The sequence below is a fragment of the Panthera onca genome, chromosome C2 (assembly GCF_046562875.1).
Source record: "Panthera onca isolate mPanOnc1 chromosome C2, mPanOnc1 haplotype 2, whole genome shotgun sequence".
In the NCBI taxonomy this organism is placed as follows: domain Eukaryota; kingdom Metazoa; phylum Chordata; class Mammalia; order Carnivora; family Felidae; genus Panthera; species Panthera onca.
In genome coordinates, this window is record NC_138347.1 from 14,986,558 (window position 1) to 15,002,576 (window position 16,019).

The window sequence follows — 16,019 nt, forward strand, 5'->3', positions numbered from 1 at the left end:
AGTAGTTGTGACAAAAACTGTACGGCCCACTAAACCTAAAATATTTACTCTTTGGCCCGTTACAGAAAAACTATCTGACTTACATGGAGACTCTTGAGGTGTCTCAGAATGCAAGATTATTAAAAACCCTCCTTTAGAAATTTTTCTCCTGGTGATGAGAGGAAATAATACTCTCTCCGCATATTTTTACATTATCTTCTTCTTGTGGTTAAATGTTAATAAGAAGGAATGCTGGGTGAATTTTCTTGAGAAAGAGAGCGTTTAACATAGTGTGATTTTTAACATACTACACAGATGTTATCATGTCCTTAGAGCAGAGCAAATATTCCAGGTGAAGGACTGCAGCAATATTGACCGAGCTGAGAAGTAATCCTGATTATGAGTACTTCGGTGAATTCGGATCAGTAGTTGTACGCTTGTGGCTTTTAGTAACCAATAAAAACAAAACACATTTCAAGAAGTCATAAAGGAAAAAGCCTCTGTGCAGACAGACAGCAGGCTGTAGGAAGCTGGGTTTTTGTTTTGGTTTGGTTTGGTTTGGTTTTTGGTTTTCTGTACCTGCTATTTACCTCATTGCCCGTAAGAGACACTTGCTGTATTGAAATCCATTTCTGCCACTCCGGAGATTTGTGTTTCACTTGATAGCTATCGGTTGTTATTGGTTTTTTGCAGACTATTTTTAGAGCAGTTTTAGCTTTATAACAAAATCAAGTAGAAAGTACAGAGATTTCCCATATACCTACTTCTCCCCCAGACACGCACACATCCTCCTTGACCATCGACGGTCCACATTAGAGTAGCAATTTGTTACAGTCGATGAATCTACATGGACACATCATTATCACCCCAAGTCCATAGTTTCAATTAAGGTTACACTTGGTGTTGTACATTCTATGAGTTTGGACAAATATATAATGACATGTATCCACCAACTAATTGTTTTTGTTTTCACTTATTTTACCTGGCATACCACTTAAAGCTTAGATTGTTAAGGCAGTTTAATCTGAGTTTTTACTTTCTTCTCTTTTTTCTTTTCTTTTCTTTTCTTTTCTTTTCTTTTCTTTTCTTTTCTTTTCTTTTCTTTTTTTTCCTTTTATTTCCTTTCCTTTCCTTTCCTTTTCTCATTTTTTTTTTCCTAAGCCAATTCAAGTAAGGCTGTTAATGAAGGAAACTGATACTTGTTGAGCCCCTACAAAATACCAGATATTTTATGTGTGTGAGAATTCACTTTATGTGTCAACTTGACTGGGTCATAGGGTGCCCAGTTATTTGCCCAGATATTATTCTGGGTGTCTTGAGGTTGCTTCTGGATGAGATTAACCTTCGATTAGGTAGACTGATTAAAACTGGTCACCCTCCCCAATGTGGGGAGGTTCTTGAGGCGAGTCTGTTTCTTTGCATTCTTATTCTGTGGCCAAATATCCCACTGCCTCCCTCCTATAAAGGTGCTCTTGATTACATTTAGGGGCTACCTAGATAATCCAGAATAATCTCCCCATATTGAGATCTCTAACTTAACCACATATGCAGAGTCTCTTTTGCCATATAAGGTAGTGTTCACAGGTTCCAGGGATTTGGGCATGGACATCTTCTGTGAGTCCAACATGCAAGCACAGCCACCCAGCAATAGTGGAGAAAAACTAAGTCCAAGTTCCTTGGCACCTGCTTCTATAGTCCTATCCACCAGTGTCTGGGCCATCCTGAAGGGAGTACAGACCATATGACCTCTTCCCTCAGTATTCTGGTCACACTGTCTAGTTCCCTGATGACAGTCACCCTTTTCAGTATCTCCGCATTGTTTTCCATGTGAGTTGGAAGAAAGATGCCATACTTCGTATTCTGAGGGAACACCGTGTCTATCAGTCTTTAGCAGGGATTCCTTGAGAGTCAGTGAGGAGAGACAATACAGAACAAATGCCTGAGATGGAGAAGATGGAGACTGGAGAAAGAAGACCCTCGGGAAGGAGAGCAGGGGAACCAGTAGGTGGCAAAGCCAATCTTGGCCCAATGCACAACTTTATTGGGGGATGGCAGTGTGATGGAAAACCACCCCAGCTACTGAAGACTGCCAGGGCTGGACTCCAGAGACCACAGGGGAAAGCCTGCCTTAAGGGATGTACAATGGAACTGAAGTCACATGTTCAAGCCAAACGGGATAATTGAAAAACCTTGTGAGAAATGATTGCACTGGGAAGCACCTGCAGTGCTCATAAATAAAAATGCAAAGACACAGCAAGAGAGCCAAAGGAAAAGCACCAAATCCATCCCGTGGAGCTGTTCCCCTAAGTGATTCTGTGAGAATGATAAGGACAATCCCATGAGGGAATAAGAAGCTAGCTAGGCATCTTGCCCCGTCGGCATGCAGGGAATGCATTCACTTTCTTAAACAATGAAGGCAATGGATCTAAAATGCAGTGGTGGGTGGCCGGACCACGGTACGGGCTCTGCAGGGGAGGTAGTGCTTTGAGACTGCACAGCAGATGCTGGTGAGTGAAATTTAGTTAGTCTTGTCAGATACACATGCTACCTAACATTAGCAAGTGGACAGAGCGCTGGGAGACACAAGATGATTACTGTGTCCATGGAGACTTCGTCCTCCATGCATTGAGCAGATAATCTAAAATAGTACTTCTCAAACTTTAAGACACATAAAAGATCACCTAGAGAACTTTTTAACTCCTAGATTCCTGGCTCTACCTCCCAGAGCTTCAGATTAATTAAGTCTGGGGTAAGATGACCAGAAATCTGGTTTGCCTGGGACTATAGATAGGACAGGATCTGAACCCACATCAGTCTGACCCCAGAGTTAGTGTAGTTTTAATAGGGCCATTGGACACTTTGCTGGATTTCACCATGGCAAACCCACTACCCTGGTTGCAGGAAGCATGTTGAGATTCTAGAATTAAATCTGTATGTCTAGCCCCAAAATGCTCATTTCTTGATGTGGTCCAATAACAGTTTTCACTGTTTGCCTAAAATAGGAATGCCTTGAGTACTTATTTGCCTCTACATTTAGGTATAAACCCTGGCTAAGTTTTTGCAAAGTGGAGATGAACAGAAGAGGGAATGTATAAATATCAAGGTAGAAATTCATTGGTTTTGGTTGGGACTCTTTCTAATGCAGGTGATAAAGTCCTATTCAAATTGGCTTAAGCAAAAACCTAAATTATTGGGCCATACCTCAGGGAAGAGTGCCAGAGGGAAAAGGAGCTATAGTAATGTATACCTCAGGGATTCTCCAGCATTCTCTTTCATCTCTGCTTGAGCTGCTTCTAATTATTTGTTGTTGTTTTTTTCTCTTTCATTGCTAATAGGACCTCTCCACAAAGTAAAACGATATGACTGCAGGAGGGAAAGCCCCCATCTTGAAATCCCAGTGGAGAAAAGATATTAGTCTCAAGGAAGACTTCTGATTGGCTCTTCTTGAATCATCTGATGACCCATTGGCCCAAACACTGTTGCCAGGATGATGGAATACAGTGTGAAACTGGATGAGGCCTGGTTCACCTGTCCCATACCTTCAATGAGCGGTCAGAGGCTAGAAACCAGAGGACTTAAAATGGGTTAGCATGCTGTTCAGAAAGAAAAATAATCAAAATACTGCCACAAGGAACATTATATCACCCTGTGGGATGTGGGTGAAGAAGGAGTATTGTTATATTGTATATTTGTGTGTGTGTGTGTGTGTGTGTGTGTGTGTGTGTACACACATTTACAGATACAGAGATAGGAGAAGGAAGAGGAAGGAAGGGGAGGAGAGGGGAGGAGCAAAAAAAAAAAAAAAAGAAGAAGAAGAAGAGGAAAAGAAAGATTCAGCAAAACAAAATATGGGAGGTTTAATTTTCTCACCAACCTTGACAACTTAAGATATTTTAAGGCTGATCGATCATACTTTTTTCATTAGATATTTTTGGAGGCAGAAAAATAGTGCTAAGGCAGGAAAAGTTAATCCATTTAGTAAGGAGAAAATGGTCTTAAAATGAGGTTATATTTCATTATTTGGAATATATAATTGCAGGTCTATTTCTATGCCTGTCTACATTTCACAAATTCAGGTAAGTGGGGCTGAGGAAAATAACAGGGAGATACTGGCTCTAAAAATGGAGGCGCTGATGAATGGAAGAAGCTTTGTCTAGAAGTGGGGTCAAGATGAGCCTTGCTGAAGTTCAGGCCCATGTTGAAGAAAAGAAAAATATAATTGCTAACCTCTTGGTGAGAAGCATAGTTGGTTGAGAAATTTGGATAAAAGAAAAAAGAAAGTGGGGGAAAATTTTTCAAATGAGGCTGCAGGAATAAATTAGAACAGACTTGGAGACCAATATAACAAACTCTTACCCACTGGTAAGCTCATGCTGAGGTTCTCTGACCTCCATTGCTCTTTCAGAGAAAAAAAAATCTCTTTTATTAGTCGCTTCAGAATAGAGATTCTTCAGCAGAAAGACTAGAGGTCTGCAAGGTGTGTGCCTTAGGCTTTGTCCTGCCTAAGCAGAAATCCAAGGAAATTGAGGAGTCACCTGGAATTAGTGTGGACACTGAATATGTCTAATTAAGCCTGTGACACCCTTTCTCTCACTGACACTAAATCTGGGCCTCTCTAACTTGGATGTGCACACTAATCTCCTGGGGATCTTGATGGAATTCAGAATCTGATTCAGTGGGTCTTGGGTGGGGGCAAAGAATCTGCGTTCGTAATGACCTTGCAAGAAATGCAGGTGCTGCTGGTCTCAAGACCACACTTCTAAACAGTTTCAGAAGTCCGGAGGGTTTTGTAGCTAATTTGGGGCCTATCTCCCCAGTTTCCCAAGGAGGTCTGCATCATAATTAAATGCTACATCAAGGTGAACTTATTGTTGACATCCCGTGTCATGTGAGTACACTCAAGTTTATTCTGAAGCGGCGTTTGGTTGGGGCTGAAGAAGTTTTCAGGGATTGAAAAGATGACCCTCCAATGAATTAAGAAAGTCAACTTACATTAACATCACATCCACAAAGGGAAGTTCCTAGGTTCCCTTTGCAGGGAAGAAATCACACACACACACACACACACACACACACACACACACACACCAAGAGAAATCAATGCTGGGTACAACTGGAGATGCCTGAAGCTGTCATGTTCAGCCTTTTCTAGACATTAAAATCACATGGGAACCTTTAAAAATCTTGATGCCTGGACCCCCCTCCAGGCATTCTGATGTAATTGTTCCGAGTTTAGCTCAGGCATCTGCATTACATGCATCTTATCTTCTGTTTTCTCATGCTTTGACCTCTTGAGGCTTAGTTGACTCTGGATGGACTGTCATTCCCTAGGGCTAGCTAATTCCTGCTTAGTGGACACAGTCTGGGCCACCATCCTCCACCTGTCTCGACCACCGCAGGGCCAGGTACTAGACAACTAGGGATAGCCCCTCTGTCCGGAGCATGCTGAAATTATTCAAAGGAGACAATCTTATGGCTGCTTACCCTGCCGCGCCCATTGCTTCCCACGGAAACCACCATAAAGGCTCTTGCACACGTTCCCTCTCTGCCTCTGCCTCCCGACCAACACTCTTGCTTCCTCATATGGCTCACCAGGGCCTGCGTGCCTGTTCTTCTTTGAATCTGTGACTATAACAAGCTTCATTTTCAACGGCAGTCATCCGCTGATCTGCTGACCTTGCCATACCTAAATAATAATAAAGCATACCTTTAAAAAAAATCTTAATGTTTATTTATTTATTTCAAGAGAGAGAGACAGAGAGAATAGGGAAGGGACAGAGAGAGAGGGAGACAGAGAAATCAAGCAGGGCTCCGCCCCATCAGTGCAGAGCCCGATGCGGGCCTTGACCTCATGAACCGTGAGATCTTGATCTGAGCCAAAATCAAGAGTGGAACGCTGAAGCGTTGAGCCATCCAGGAACCCCTAAAGCATACATTTTAAAACAGTGTCAACACTTTTCCGGGGTAACCATGTGGTCCTCAGTTTCAGCTAAGGTTGAAAATCGCTGCTAGGAAACAGAACAGGCCCAGCCTTATAAGTTGTCTTCAAATTAGATTAGCAAATTTATCTTTAGAGAAGAACCACTTTCAAATAAACAAAAGCAAATGGAAAAAAAAGCATGGCTGCACACCTGGTTGTTCCCTCCATTACTGGATTGCTGATAGGTAAGTAGATTTGGAGAACTACTTTTTTTTTTGTCTTGTTTGTTTGTTTGCGTATTTAGGATAGCAAAGGTGGTTGTGAGTAAGAAAGAAAATTAAAATCAGTGTCCTGGAGCAAGAACGCTTCCCTGGTTTCTTTTTTCTTTTCTTTTTTTAATACTTATTTATTTTGGGTGGGGGGGAGGGACAGAGAGAGAGAAGGAGACACAGAATCTGATGCAGACTCCAGGCTCTGAGCTGTCAGCACAGAGCCTGACGTGAGGCTCGAACTCACGGTTCGTGAGATCATGACCTGAGCTGAAGTCGGACGCTTAACCAACTGAGCCACCCAGGCGCCCCCTGCCATGGTTTCTTCAATCAATTTTTAATAAAGAGAAGGTAAATTATAATGCATCGAAAATACCAAATTGCTCTGAGTATAGCAGAGAAAAATTGGCGACCCAGGCCTCACTATTCAACCTCCCTTCCACTGTTCTCCACTCACCACCACTTGTAACAAGTACCCTTCTGATTCAGAGTGATATGAGATGGAAAAAAACAATTTCTGGGTGTTTAACGTGTGGAAATTATTAAATGGAAAGTGAGGTTTTGGCTTTAGTGAGAATACGTATCATAGGCTCACCTTGTGAGATTTGGCTAATAAACTAGAAAAGAAGGGCTAAAACACTTCAGTGGAATTTGGGATCTGAGATTGTCCCAGATAGCAATGACCACGAGAAGGGAAGCTCTCATTAAGGACAGGTGTTCACTACAATTTTAGTGTTTATTCACTAAAATCACACCTAGCAACTATGAGTCGCTCAACAAATACTTATTAACTGTGGAATAATTAAGTAATAAATAGGAAAGGTCTATTGCCAAGACAAGAGCCCATAGTACAAAGAAAACATAGACAGATAGGAAACAGGTTCCGGAAACCTGACCTACTAGAGACCTGCAGCCAGTAGGCACAGCCAGTAGGCACTCGTGGCTGTTGAGCACTTGAAATGGGACGACTCTGAATTGAGATGTGCTGTAAGTGTAAAGCATACACTGGCTTTTGAAGACAGTACAAAAAGAGAATGCAAAATATTTCAAATAGTTTTTTAATATACTGACCTATTGGAATGATATTTTGGATTTAGTGGGTTAGATAAAATATAACCTTAAAATTTATTTCACCTGCTGCTTCTTTGTTCTAATGGAACTACAGAAAAATGTAATATTCCACTTGTGTCTCACCTCGAGGGCTCACAGTTTCTTTCTTTTGTGTAATACTGATGCAGGTTTGTCTTTGCATCCTCCAATAGAGGCATAAATCTTTGGGCAAGTCACAAATTGCATTCATCTCACAATTTTGAAATCATGTAATAATAAATAAGCTCCATGTGTATTTTCTCCATACATTTATCTACATGTGTACTTTTTTTATTTTAGGGAGAGAGCGAGTTAGTGGGGGAGAGAGGCAGAAGGAGGGAGAGGGAGAATCTGAAGCAGGCTCCACATGCTCAGTGCGGAGCCCGATAGGGGCTTTTATCCCAAAACTCTGGGATCATGACCTGAGCCGAAATCAAGAGTCCAGGAGTCAGATGCTCAACCGACTGAGACACCTGGGTGCCCCTCTGTGTGTATTTTTTACATGCATATGTTTTCTAAGCATTTATCGACATACATGCTTTCTATCTTCACTTCTTCAAGTCTCAGAAAGGCAAAGATTTGTGTACCGCTACCCCGAGTACATAGAACACTGCCTGGCCTCTGGTTTGCACTCAATAAACATTTATGGAATAAGTGAATGAAGACACATCCATCCTCACTGTTCACTCATCTACCAGGGAAATCTACTGGGACTTATCAAACCATCACTAAGTCACTCTATGAGTGCTACTAACCTGAGGATTGATCTTGTGTCACCCCCAGTTTATACCCTGTCCATTGTGAACACATATCCTTTTTAAGAAAGAAAGGAAGAGAAAGAAAGAAAGAAAGAAAGAAAGAAAGAAAGAAAGAGATGAAGAGACAGAGAGAGAGAAAGAAAGGCAGGAAGAAAGAAAGAAAGAGAAAGAAAGAGAAAGAAAGAAAGAGAAAGAAAGAAAGAAAGAAAGAGAGAGAGAAAGAAAGAAAGAGATGAAGAGACAGAGAGAGAGAAAGAAAGGCAGGAAGAAAGAAAGAGAAAGAAAGAGAAAGAAAGAGAAAGAAAGAAAGAAAGAGAAAGAAAGAAAGAAAGAAAGAAAGAAAGAAAGAAAGAAAAGTAGGAAGGAAGGAAGCAAGGAAGGAGAAAAAGAGGAATAAAAAACTGAAGAAAAAAAAATCAGCTGACCTCTTTTCTTCCTAGGTAGCCTTGGGGTAAAATTTTTGGTTACAAAAGAAACAAAAAAACCTTAGTCAGTTTTTTGTTTTTTTTTTTTTGAATTGCAAGCTCACCGTGATTAAAAGTTGGAAACTGTTTCAAAATGTCATTTGTAATACAAGAAGTTACACAAATTTGATCATCAGCATTTCTTCAAATTGGACCAATTAGCCTTCCTTCTAATTAATGGTATGTTTAACCTTAAAATCAGCACATCGATAATCAAGTTGGAACATAACGAAACATAACAGGCATGTTTCAGAAACACAGGAGACTTGAAATGTAATGTTTGTGTGTGAGTAAAACTTAACTATTAGTATGGAATATTGTAAGTGCCAGACCTGCTTCACCATGTGGACAAAAAGCAGAAATTCTTGTACCTGTTGAGGTCAGACCACAACGGCCTTTGGTCTTCAGTCAAGCTATAAGATCTTTTGTGTCGTGCATTCCCGAATCAAGAGCCTAGCTATAGTTAAAATTAGAGTTTCATTTATAACCAAAGTTTAAACAAGTTTTAGTCGACTCAGAAGCATTTAAAAGGCTAGGGACAAACCACAGAGTAAACTTTTGCAGATGGAGTCGAAATAGTTAATAAATGAGGAAGAAAAGACAAGGTCTGCAGTGTGGAATTTCTCAACTGGCTTTGCTTCAGAGAAAAAGGCAAATCAACTGTGGAACTTTGTTCAGATCGCAGTCAGCATTTCCAATTTCAGCTTCAAAGATATGGATGGACTCAAGAAGATAAGCTTCCGACTTCTAGAATGAAATTATGAATTGTGGAAAATGCTGTAATCATCCCAAAGCAGAACCGTGGTCTGAAATGTTTAAACAAACAAACAATTGGGCGGTCACCGTAATTTATTTTAACACCTCCATCCCTACCCTGGGCCTTAGTAACACAGATAGTCCCTTCTGTCACTCCCGACTTCCCTATTAATAGCGTCTCTGTGTGTCATATGCCTTCAAGGTCCTGCCAGTTGACAGCTAGCTTAGGTTAATCTGTATTAAAATCTTATCTCACGAGTAACAGGAAAATATTTTAATTGATGCCTTCTAGAGAACATGACTTAGCTGCCCTATGCTTGCACAGATACAGAGGGTTGGAACCATAGGTCTGGCAACCCACAGAGTAAACATAATACGTCTCTCTGGAGCATGAACCTTGCTTGAATACTGTATTTCCTCAACAAAAGCATCTGTTTTGACCCAGGCACTGGTGTAGGTACTCAAGGTGTCTCTGAAAAACACTAGTAAGTATCCGTTCCCTTGTGCGACTTATGTCTAATGGGGGGGGGGGGGGGAGTGGAGAGATAATACTAATAATTCTAAACACAGATATGCGAGGAAACACTTGTATATAAACATCTTTCAATACAATGTAAAATTTATATTTATAAAAAAGGATCACTTAAAGGAGGTCTATTTTATGCAAAGGTCCCCAGTCTACACTGCTGGTGGGCATGGGGTATGTGCAGAGGGTTTTGTTACACAGACCCTCTTCTCTGCTTTTAGAAGTGCTTTAAGGAGGGGCCTGGGTGGCTCAGTAGGTGGAGCCTCCAACTCTTGACTTTAGCTCAGGTGCTGATCTCACGGTGGTGGGATGGAACCATGCGTTGGCAGGCTGGGTGTGGAGCCTGCCTAAGATTCTCTCTCTCTCCCTTTGCTCCTCCCCTGCTATCTTTCTCTCAAAAAAAAAAAAAAAAAAAAAGTGTTTCAATGAGAACATTCTAGAAGACTAAATCTTAGTTCCAAGAAGTAACAATATTGGTAGAAATTTCCAGCCGGGTCAGTGAGTCGGTGTCACTCTCTACAATTGTATCGAGCGGCTTTGAGTCGCTACTTGGTCTATTCAAGAGTCACTTTGCACCTGTGAGCCGGTATTTGCCTTCGCCTAAAGAGAAATGGGCAGAGGGAAATATACAGAGTAAGGACACAGGGACAGAAGGTTCATTTTTTTGTAATAAAAAATAGAAGTATTTAACCTTTTCCCAGAATCCTGCTTTTTTTTTTTCATTGCCCCCCTCTTCAACTTCCTTGCATTGAACGTAAGGAGGTTTAAGATATGCTCATTGAAAACATGCTCTTCTAAGGACAACAAGGACCCAGGACCCACACTTCACTTTAGTGTGGTTTAAAAAAAAAAAAGTGGAGGAGGGCAGCAGGAGACGGTGTCTTGAAAGAAATGCTGCTTTGCTTGACGCGTTGGAGCCTCCTGTGACTGGAGCTTCCTTGGTATTTATTCTTCAGAGCAGTTGTCACTACAAGGCCCTCTGATCTGTGCGGTTGGAACTAGTTCACATTGGTTCGTGAGACACGATCTAAGGCTACCACTCGGATGGAAGCTGAAAACTAAAACGGAAAGAATCTGAAGCACAGGCGGATGTAACGTGACGTCCACGAAGCTTTGGTTGCAGGACCCTCTGCTGACATGAGCATAAGCCACGTCCTACAGGAGCCTAGGTGCATGCGCTCCTGGTCACCAGTCGTTGTCCAATTTGAAAACCAAGAGTAAGATATATTAACTACCCTCCGTTCAGCCTGTTAAATTTTGCCATTCCAGATCTCTACTCTGGCACGCTTCTCCTGTGTTTGGTGACACTGGAATAGCCACCAATGGTTTTGTAGCTGGTCTACAGAGGGATGCTCATTTGGGGATGTATTTAGTTGGGGTTCCCGCGATATATTTGGGTGGCATGCACCCACCGACGCGTAGAGTGAAGTCATTGCCCGTGAACCCAGAACAGGAATGGCTTCTGCAAATATTTCTGTCACCCACTCTGCTGCTTCTCCTACTTTCCCTTCGTAGAGATCTGAGCCACAGTGTGTTTCCTGAGAGTAACGTACGTTATGACGCATGCGGGTAGTGGAGGAGAAACAAAATTTTGAAACACGCAGAGCAAGAAGGTCGTCTGCAGTCCACAACAAACGTAGAAAATTGTAGGTGTGGGATCCGTGTCTCATAGGTATCTAGTCAAAACAGAACTTGTAGCAGAAATATTCTGAACAAACCCGGTAGCAGGTGCAATTATAAATTCAGCATACTTTGTTCTCCTAGCATTTGTCAGAATCTCTGTGTTTGTAAGTCACAAACTTATGGAATACCAAAAATTAAAAAGAAAAAAAAACAAACAAATATACCTGTAAGTAAAGTCATACTTTACACATCTTAAGAATTCTGAAGTCTGTGGGGCGCCTGGGTGGCTCAGTCGGTTGAGCGTCCGACTTCAGCTCAGGTCACGATCTCGCAGAATGCGAGTTCGAGCCCTGCGTCGGGCTCTGGGCTGATGGCTCAGAGCCTGGAGCCTGCTTCCGATTCTGTGTCTCCCTCTCTCTCTGCCCCTCCCCCATTCATGCCGTGTCTCTCTCTGTCTCAAAAATAAATAAACGTTAAAAAAAAATTAAAAAAAAAAAAGAATTCTGAAGTCTGTTTTAGAATCTCTGACGTATCTATTGTCCTCACAGTCTGGTGGTTCCTAGTGGAATAGCGTGTAATTTCACCACTGACAAAATAAAACTGGCTAAAGAAACAAGTGTTAGTGTAACAAAAAGTCTACCCACATGAATAATAAGCATTGTGAGCTGTGTAAGAAGGATGTGAGTACACAACTATGTATCTCCAGACAATGGGGTGGCGATGTAAAATCGTTTAAATTGCTCTTGTGTATGTTTTCATTTCCACTTAGTTTTGTCTTTTTTTCAGAATTATTAATTTTGTTATCCAGAATCAAATACATCAGAAAGAAAATATCCTTGTGGAAGCCAAAAACATAACCTGGAGGGAAAAAAAAGAATAAAAATGTTATATATTGATGCTTCTTAATACCTAAGTACTGAAAGTAGAAATTGGCAAAAATCATGAGGATAAGAAGTAGAATTACAGTAGTCTAGAAAATACAAATCATGAAGGTGACAAGAAGAGATAAGGAAGGTGAGGAGAATTAGGACACTGTTAATAGGAAACAAACAGCAAAAGAAAGATAAAATGCTTATAAAGTCAGTTTGTACGGACATCAGAGCATTTAAGAGGCAGGTCCATGACTCCTTCATTTTGATGAATCCATTGACCTAAGTGAGCACCATGATTTTTTATTTTGGCTTGTTACAACAAGAAATAATGTCATTCAACACCACTGAAAGGAAATCAAATGTTTTTTCAAAAACTAGACCCTGATAGCATTTACAGAGAATGAAACAAAATTTATCATATTCAAAAAAGATGCTTCTCAAACAAAAAAAAATGAAGAAAATCGAGAGTAGTCAAAATTGTGCGTGATCCCAGCTACCCGAACCGAAGACCGGAGGTTGCACATGTTATTTTATTTGTAACATACTGTTAGTGAGACCAATGCTACTTAATAACTCAGACTTTCTGGATGAATATATGGAAAGCCTTCAAGACTACCCCACAAAGATTAAGGACCTGTTCACTTGGATTTCATGTAAATAAAGCAAAATATGCGAGGACACTGTCTTAAACACAAGAAAGAATAGAAACTCTTTTGAGTAGCTGCAGTGACGACATTCTTAAGTTAAAGAGACTTGTCCTTCAGAAATTACATGCGAAATTGCAATCTTTAAGTAAGGAAAACGTTAGGAATAATTTCAAGTTAATTGCTGAATTGAATTATTTTTGCACGAGCACTGGGAAATGTCACAATGGACAAGATCTAACTTATTTGCCCAAGAGAATGGATCAAAATAATCAGAGACCCTTTTACAATGAAGCAGCGGATAAAATAAATAAACCAGACATCAAGTGTCACTGCACTGTGGTAGATTCTACAGAGGTTATAAACACAGGTTATAGATAATTATTGGAAGTTTCTGTTACGGCAGAAAACCCTCTATGGGATTTTAACCTCTTCACCAACTTATGACTGTATACCTGTGATGTTATTCAACAAAATGAAACTAGTCCTGGACGATTATACTCCATCACTGAACGACATTTTAAAGTTTGTAGGACATAATCTTTGGAGACAGACCTGATCCCCCAGTGCCCAAAGCTGTTTATTACTTCATTATTTTGCAACCTTTATACGTTGTCTCCACAGGTCTTGTCAATGGGGCATTGTAAACCCCTTGCCAGATTTTTGGAGTTTTGTTTGTTGGTCTATTTTAGGAGTCTCAACTGTGATAAGATGGCCTGCACTTTATGAAGCTGTCGTGAAATTTAAAGAACTCTAACATATGGTTTGAATACTCGAAAGCAGACTAAACACACTAAGGTGCAAAAGTTTATTCCAGAATGGTGAAGCTGAAATGCATTATTTACATTTGGAAAGTTATTTTGGGGATATTTTGATCAAATAAGTAAGTGATTGCAGAGTCCTGACCTGGATACATATGAAGAATACCTTATTTGTCACCTTTAGGTCTGTTTATTTATTTTTTATTTTTTTTAACGTTTATTTATTATTGAGAAACAGAGAGAGACAGAGCGTGAGCATGGGAGGGGCAGAGAGAAGGGGAGACACAGAATCCGAAGCAGGCTCCAGGCTCCAAGCTGTCAGCACAGAGCCCCATACGGGGCTCGAACTCACAAATCACGAGATCATGACCTGAGCTGAAGTCGGACGCTTAACTGACTGAGCCACCCAGGTGCCCCTCTTTTAATCTGTTTATTAAAACATTGGGAAAAACACACATAAGATGAGCCAAAAATGACATAAAAGAACTGAGGGATGTAACTAATATAAATTTTGTTGATACAATAAAAAACTGAGCAAGAATGTTCAGACTGTATTAAAAAATAATTAAATGATGAAAAGTTTTAAACAGAAATAATGAATAGCTCTTGAACTGTTTGATGAGCCAATTAATGAATGCTGCTGATTGACACGAAATATTGACGCTGTCATTGACATTGCAATGAGAACATTGATGAAAACATTGGAATGAAATCCGTTGATGTGATTTCATGTATGTCATTGATTTAAAACATATGTCAATGTACAAGAGCACATGAAATGCCCTGAAATCATACAGTTAACATAAGAAGAAAGTTTGTCAGAACTTTTCGCAGAAGTGACAAAAATCTAAAAAATTTAAATGGGGCTGCCAGTAACAAATTGTGAAAATGAAATAAAATTGGCCAAATTACAAGTAATAAAAATAAGAGTCAATCATGCTAAAGATAAACTATTCTCTCCACAGAAAATGATATGCTGAGATTATTGTCATCCGAAGAGGGAATCAAAACATATAGTAGCCAAATTATGTAGAAAAAGTATTAAGCAGGTGAGTCAGGAAGTTTATTAATAAAACATATTATGTTTTCTGGGAGAGGGGATCTGCTATATTTTTAGCAGCTACTAGCCTTGAAAACATGTAATTTGTTGATTTTGTTATTCCAGGAAAGCATCTAAGTTTACCCATAATTTTGCATTATTTTTCTTAAAAAGAGATCCTCCTATTGCTTAAGTATTAAGTTCTACAAAAACCTGGATCCTCTCTGGATTCTGAGAGTTTGGACAACCTTAGTTCACAGTGGCACATTTCAGACAATTACCCATTTTGGCCCCAGACTTCAGGGAAACCATTTTCAGGGCAGAAGATTTTCTTCAAAGGTGCTTTACAAAGTCCAAAAGGAGGAGCTTAGTTCACAGATCTTGTACTGCCTCATTTTCTCCTACCCTGGGCACAACCATGGCTCTGGCTCCTGGTGGCCTCCTCTCCACAATGGGTCAGGAGAGGACATATTTACCTTTAATAGGAAGCTTGTGATGTTTTCACTTGGATGAAAGTACTCTCTTTAATTTGTAGTCTGCTGACTCTCCAACCCAATTGTGAAATGCTTGACTCTTCCTTTCTTCTTTTATCTTGCAGCACCATAGGACCCTGAGATCCTTACCTCAAGGACAAGTGGCTATTATCAGTGCAGGATGCAGAAAAAGCATGCACATGAAATTAGAAAGCAGTACGAGGGCTTTGAAAAACAAATCCTCAGTTATCCACATATGAATTCATTCATACAGCCTATAGGCTATATGCTGAAAACCTCTTATGTTCCAGGGCAGATGTGAGAAAACCAAAAATAGTATTCAGCTTCGAGCCTTGGTACAAGGAACCAATGACTACAGAGGTCCTGGATTTTGAACAAATGATGTAGTGTGACTAATGAAAGTAACACCAAGGTGTTTGCCTTTCTGTGTCTCTCTTTTCATTAACCTGCCCTCTTTATTCCTCTAGAAACCCTTCTGGCCAATGAGTCAGAATAATAAGCTAGATTGTATTAAAGTCAACTTGGCTAATCTTGAAATGACATTTCCAGATGCTGCTTCTTTCTCCTCTATTTTGTTTTCAGATATTTGTCCCAACTGCTGTCCCAGCTGAGTAATAGCACCCCCAGGAACCACTATGAAATTTTTGGCTACAAACCAGAGGCAATAATCACACAGATGCAATAGCTTTCTATGGAACTCTACATGAGTTGCCCCTTTGCGGTTCCACTTTGGTCACTGTGTACCTTGGGGTGTTAGTATCCCCTCCACTTTGTCTCATATCTAGAGTTTCAGGAAAAATGGCGAGTGGCTTTTACCTGATTCTT

General features: G+C 40.4%; 1 long non-coding RNA gene across 1 annotated transcript; it reads left to right on the plus strand.

Annotated features, from left to right (window-relative positions):
* The first annotated feature begins 11,945 nt into the window (after positions 1-11,945).
* LOC132682792 (uncharacterized) lies at positions 11,946-15,639 on the plus strand. The gene is made up of 3 exons (XR_009611867.2): positions 11,946-12,064; positions 14,627-14,710; positions 15,299-15,639. It is a non-coding gene; the product is annotated as an uncharacterized LOC132682792 (long non-coding RNA).
* The last annotated feature ends 380 nt before the right edge of the window (positions 15,640-16,019 follow it).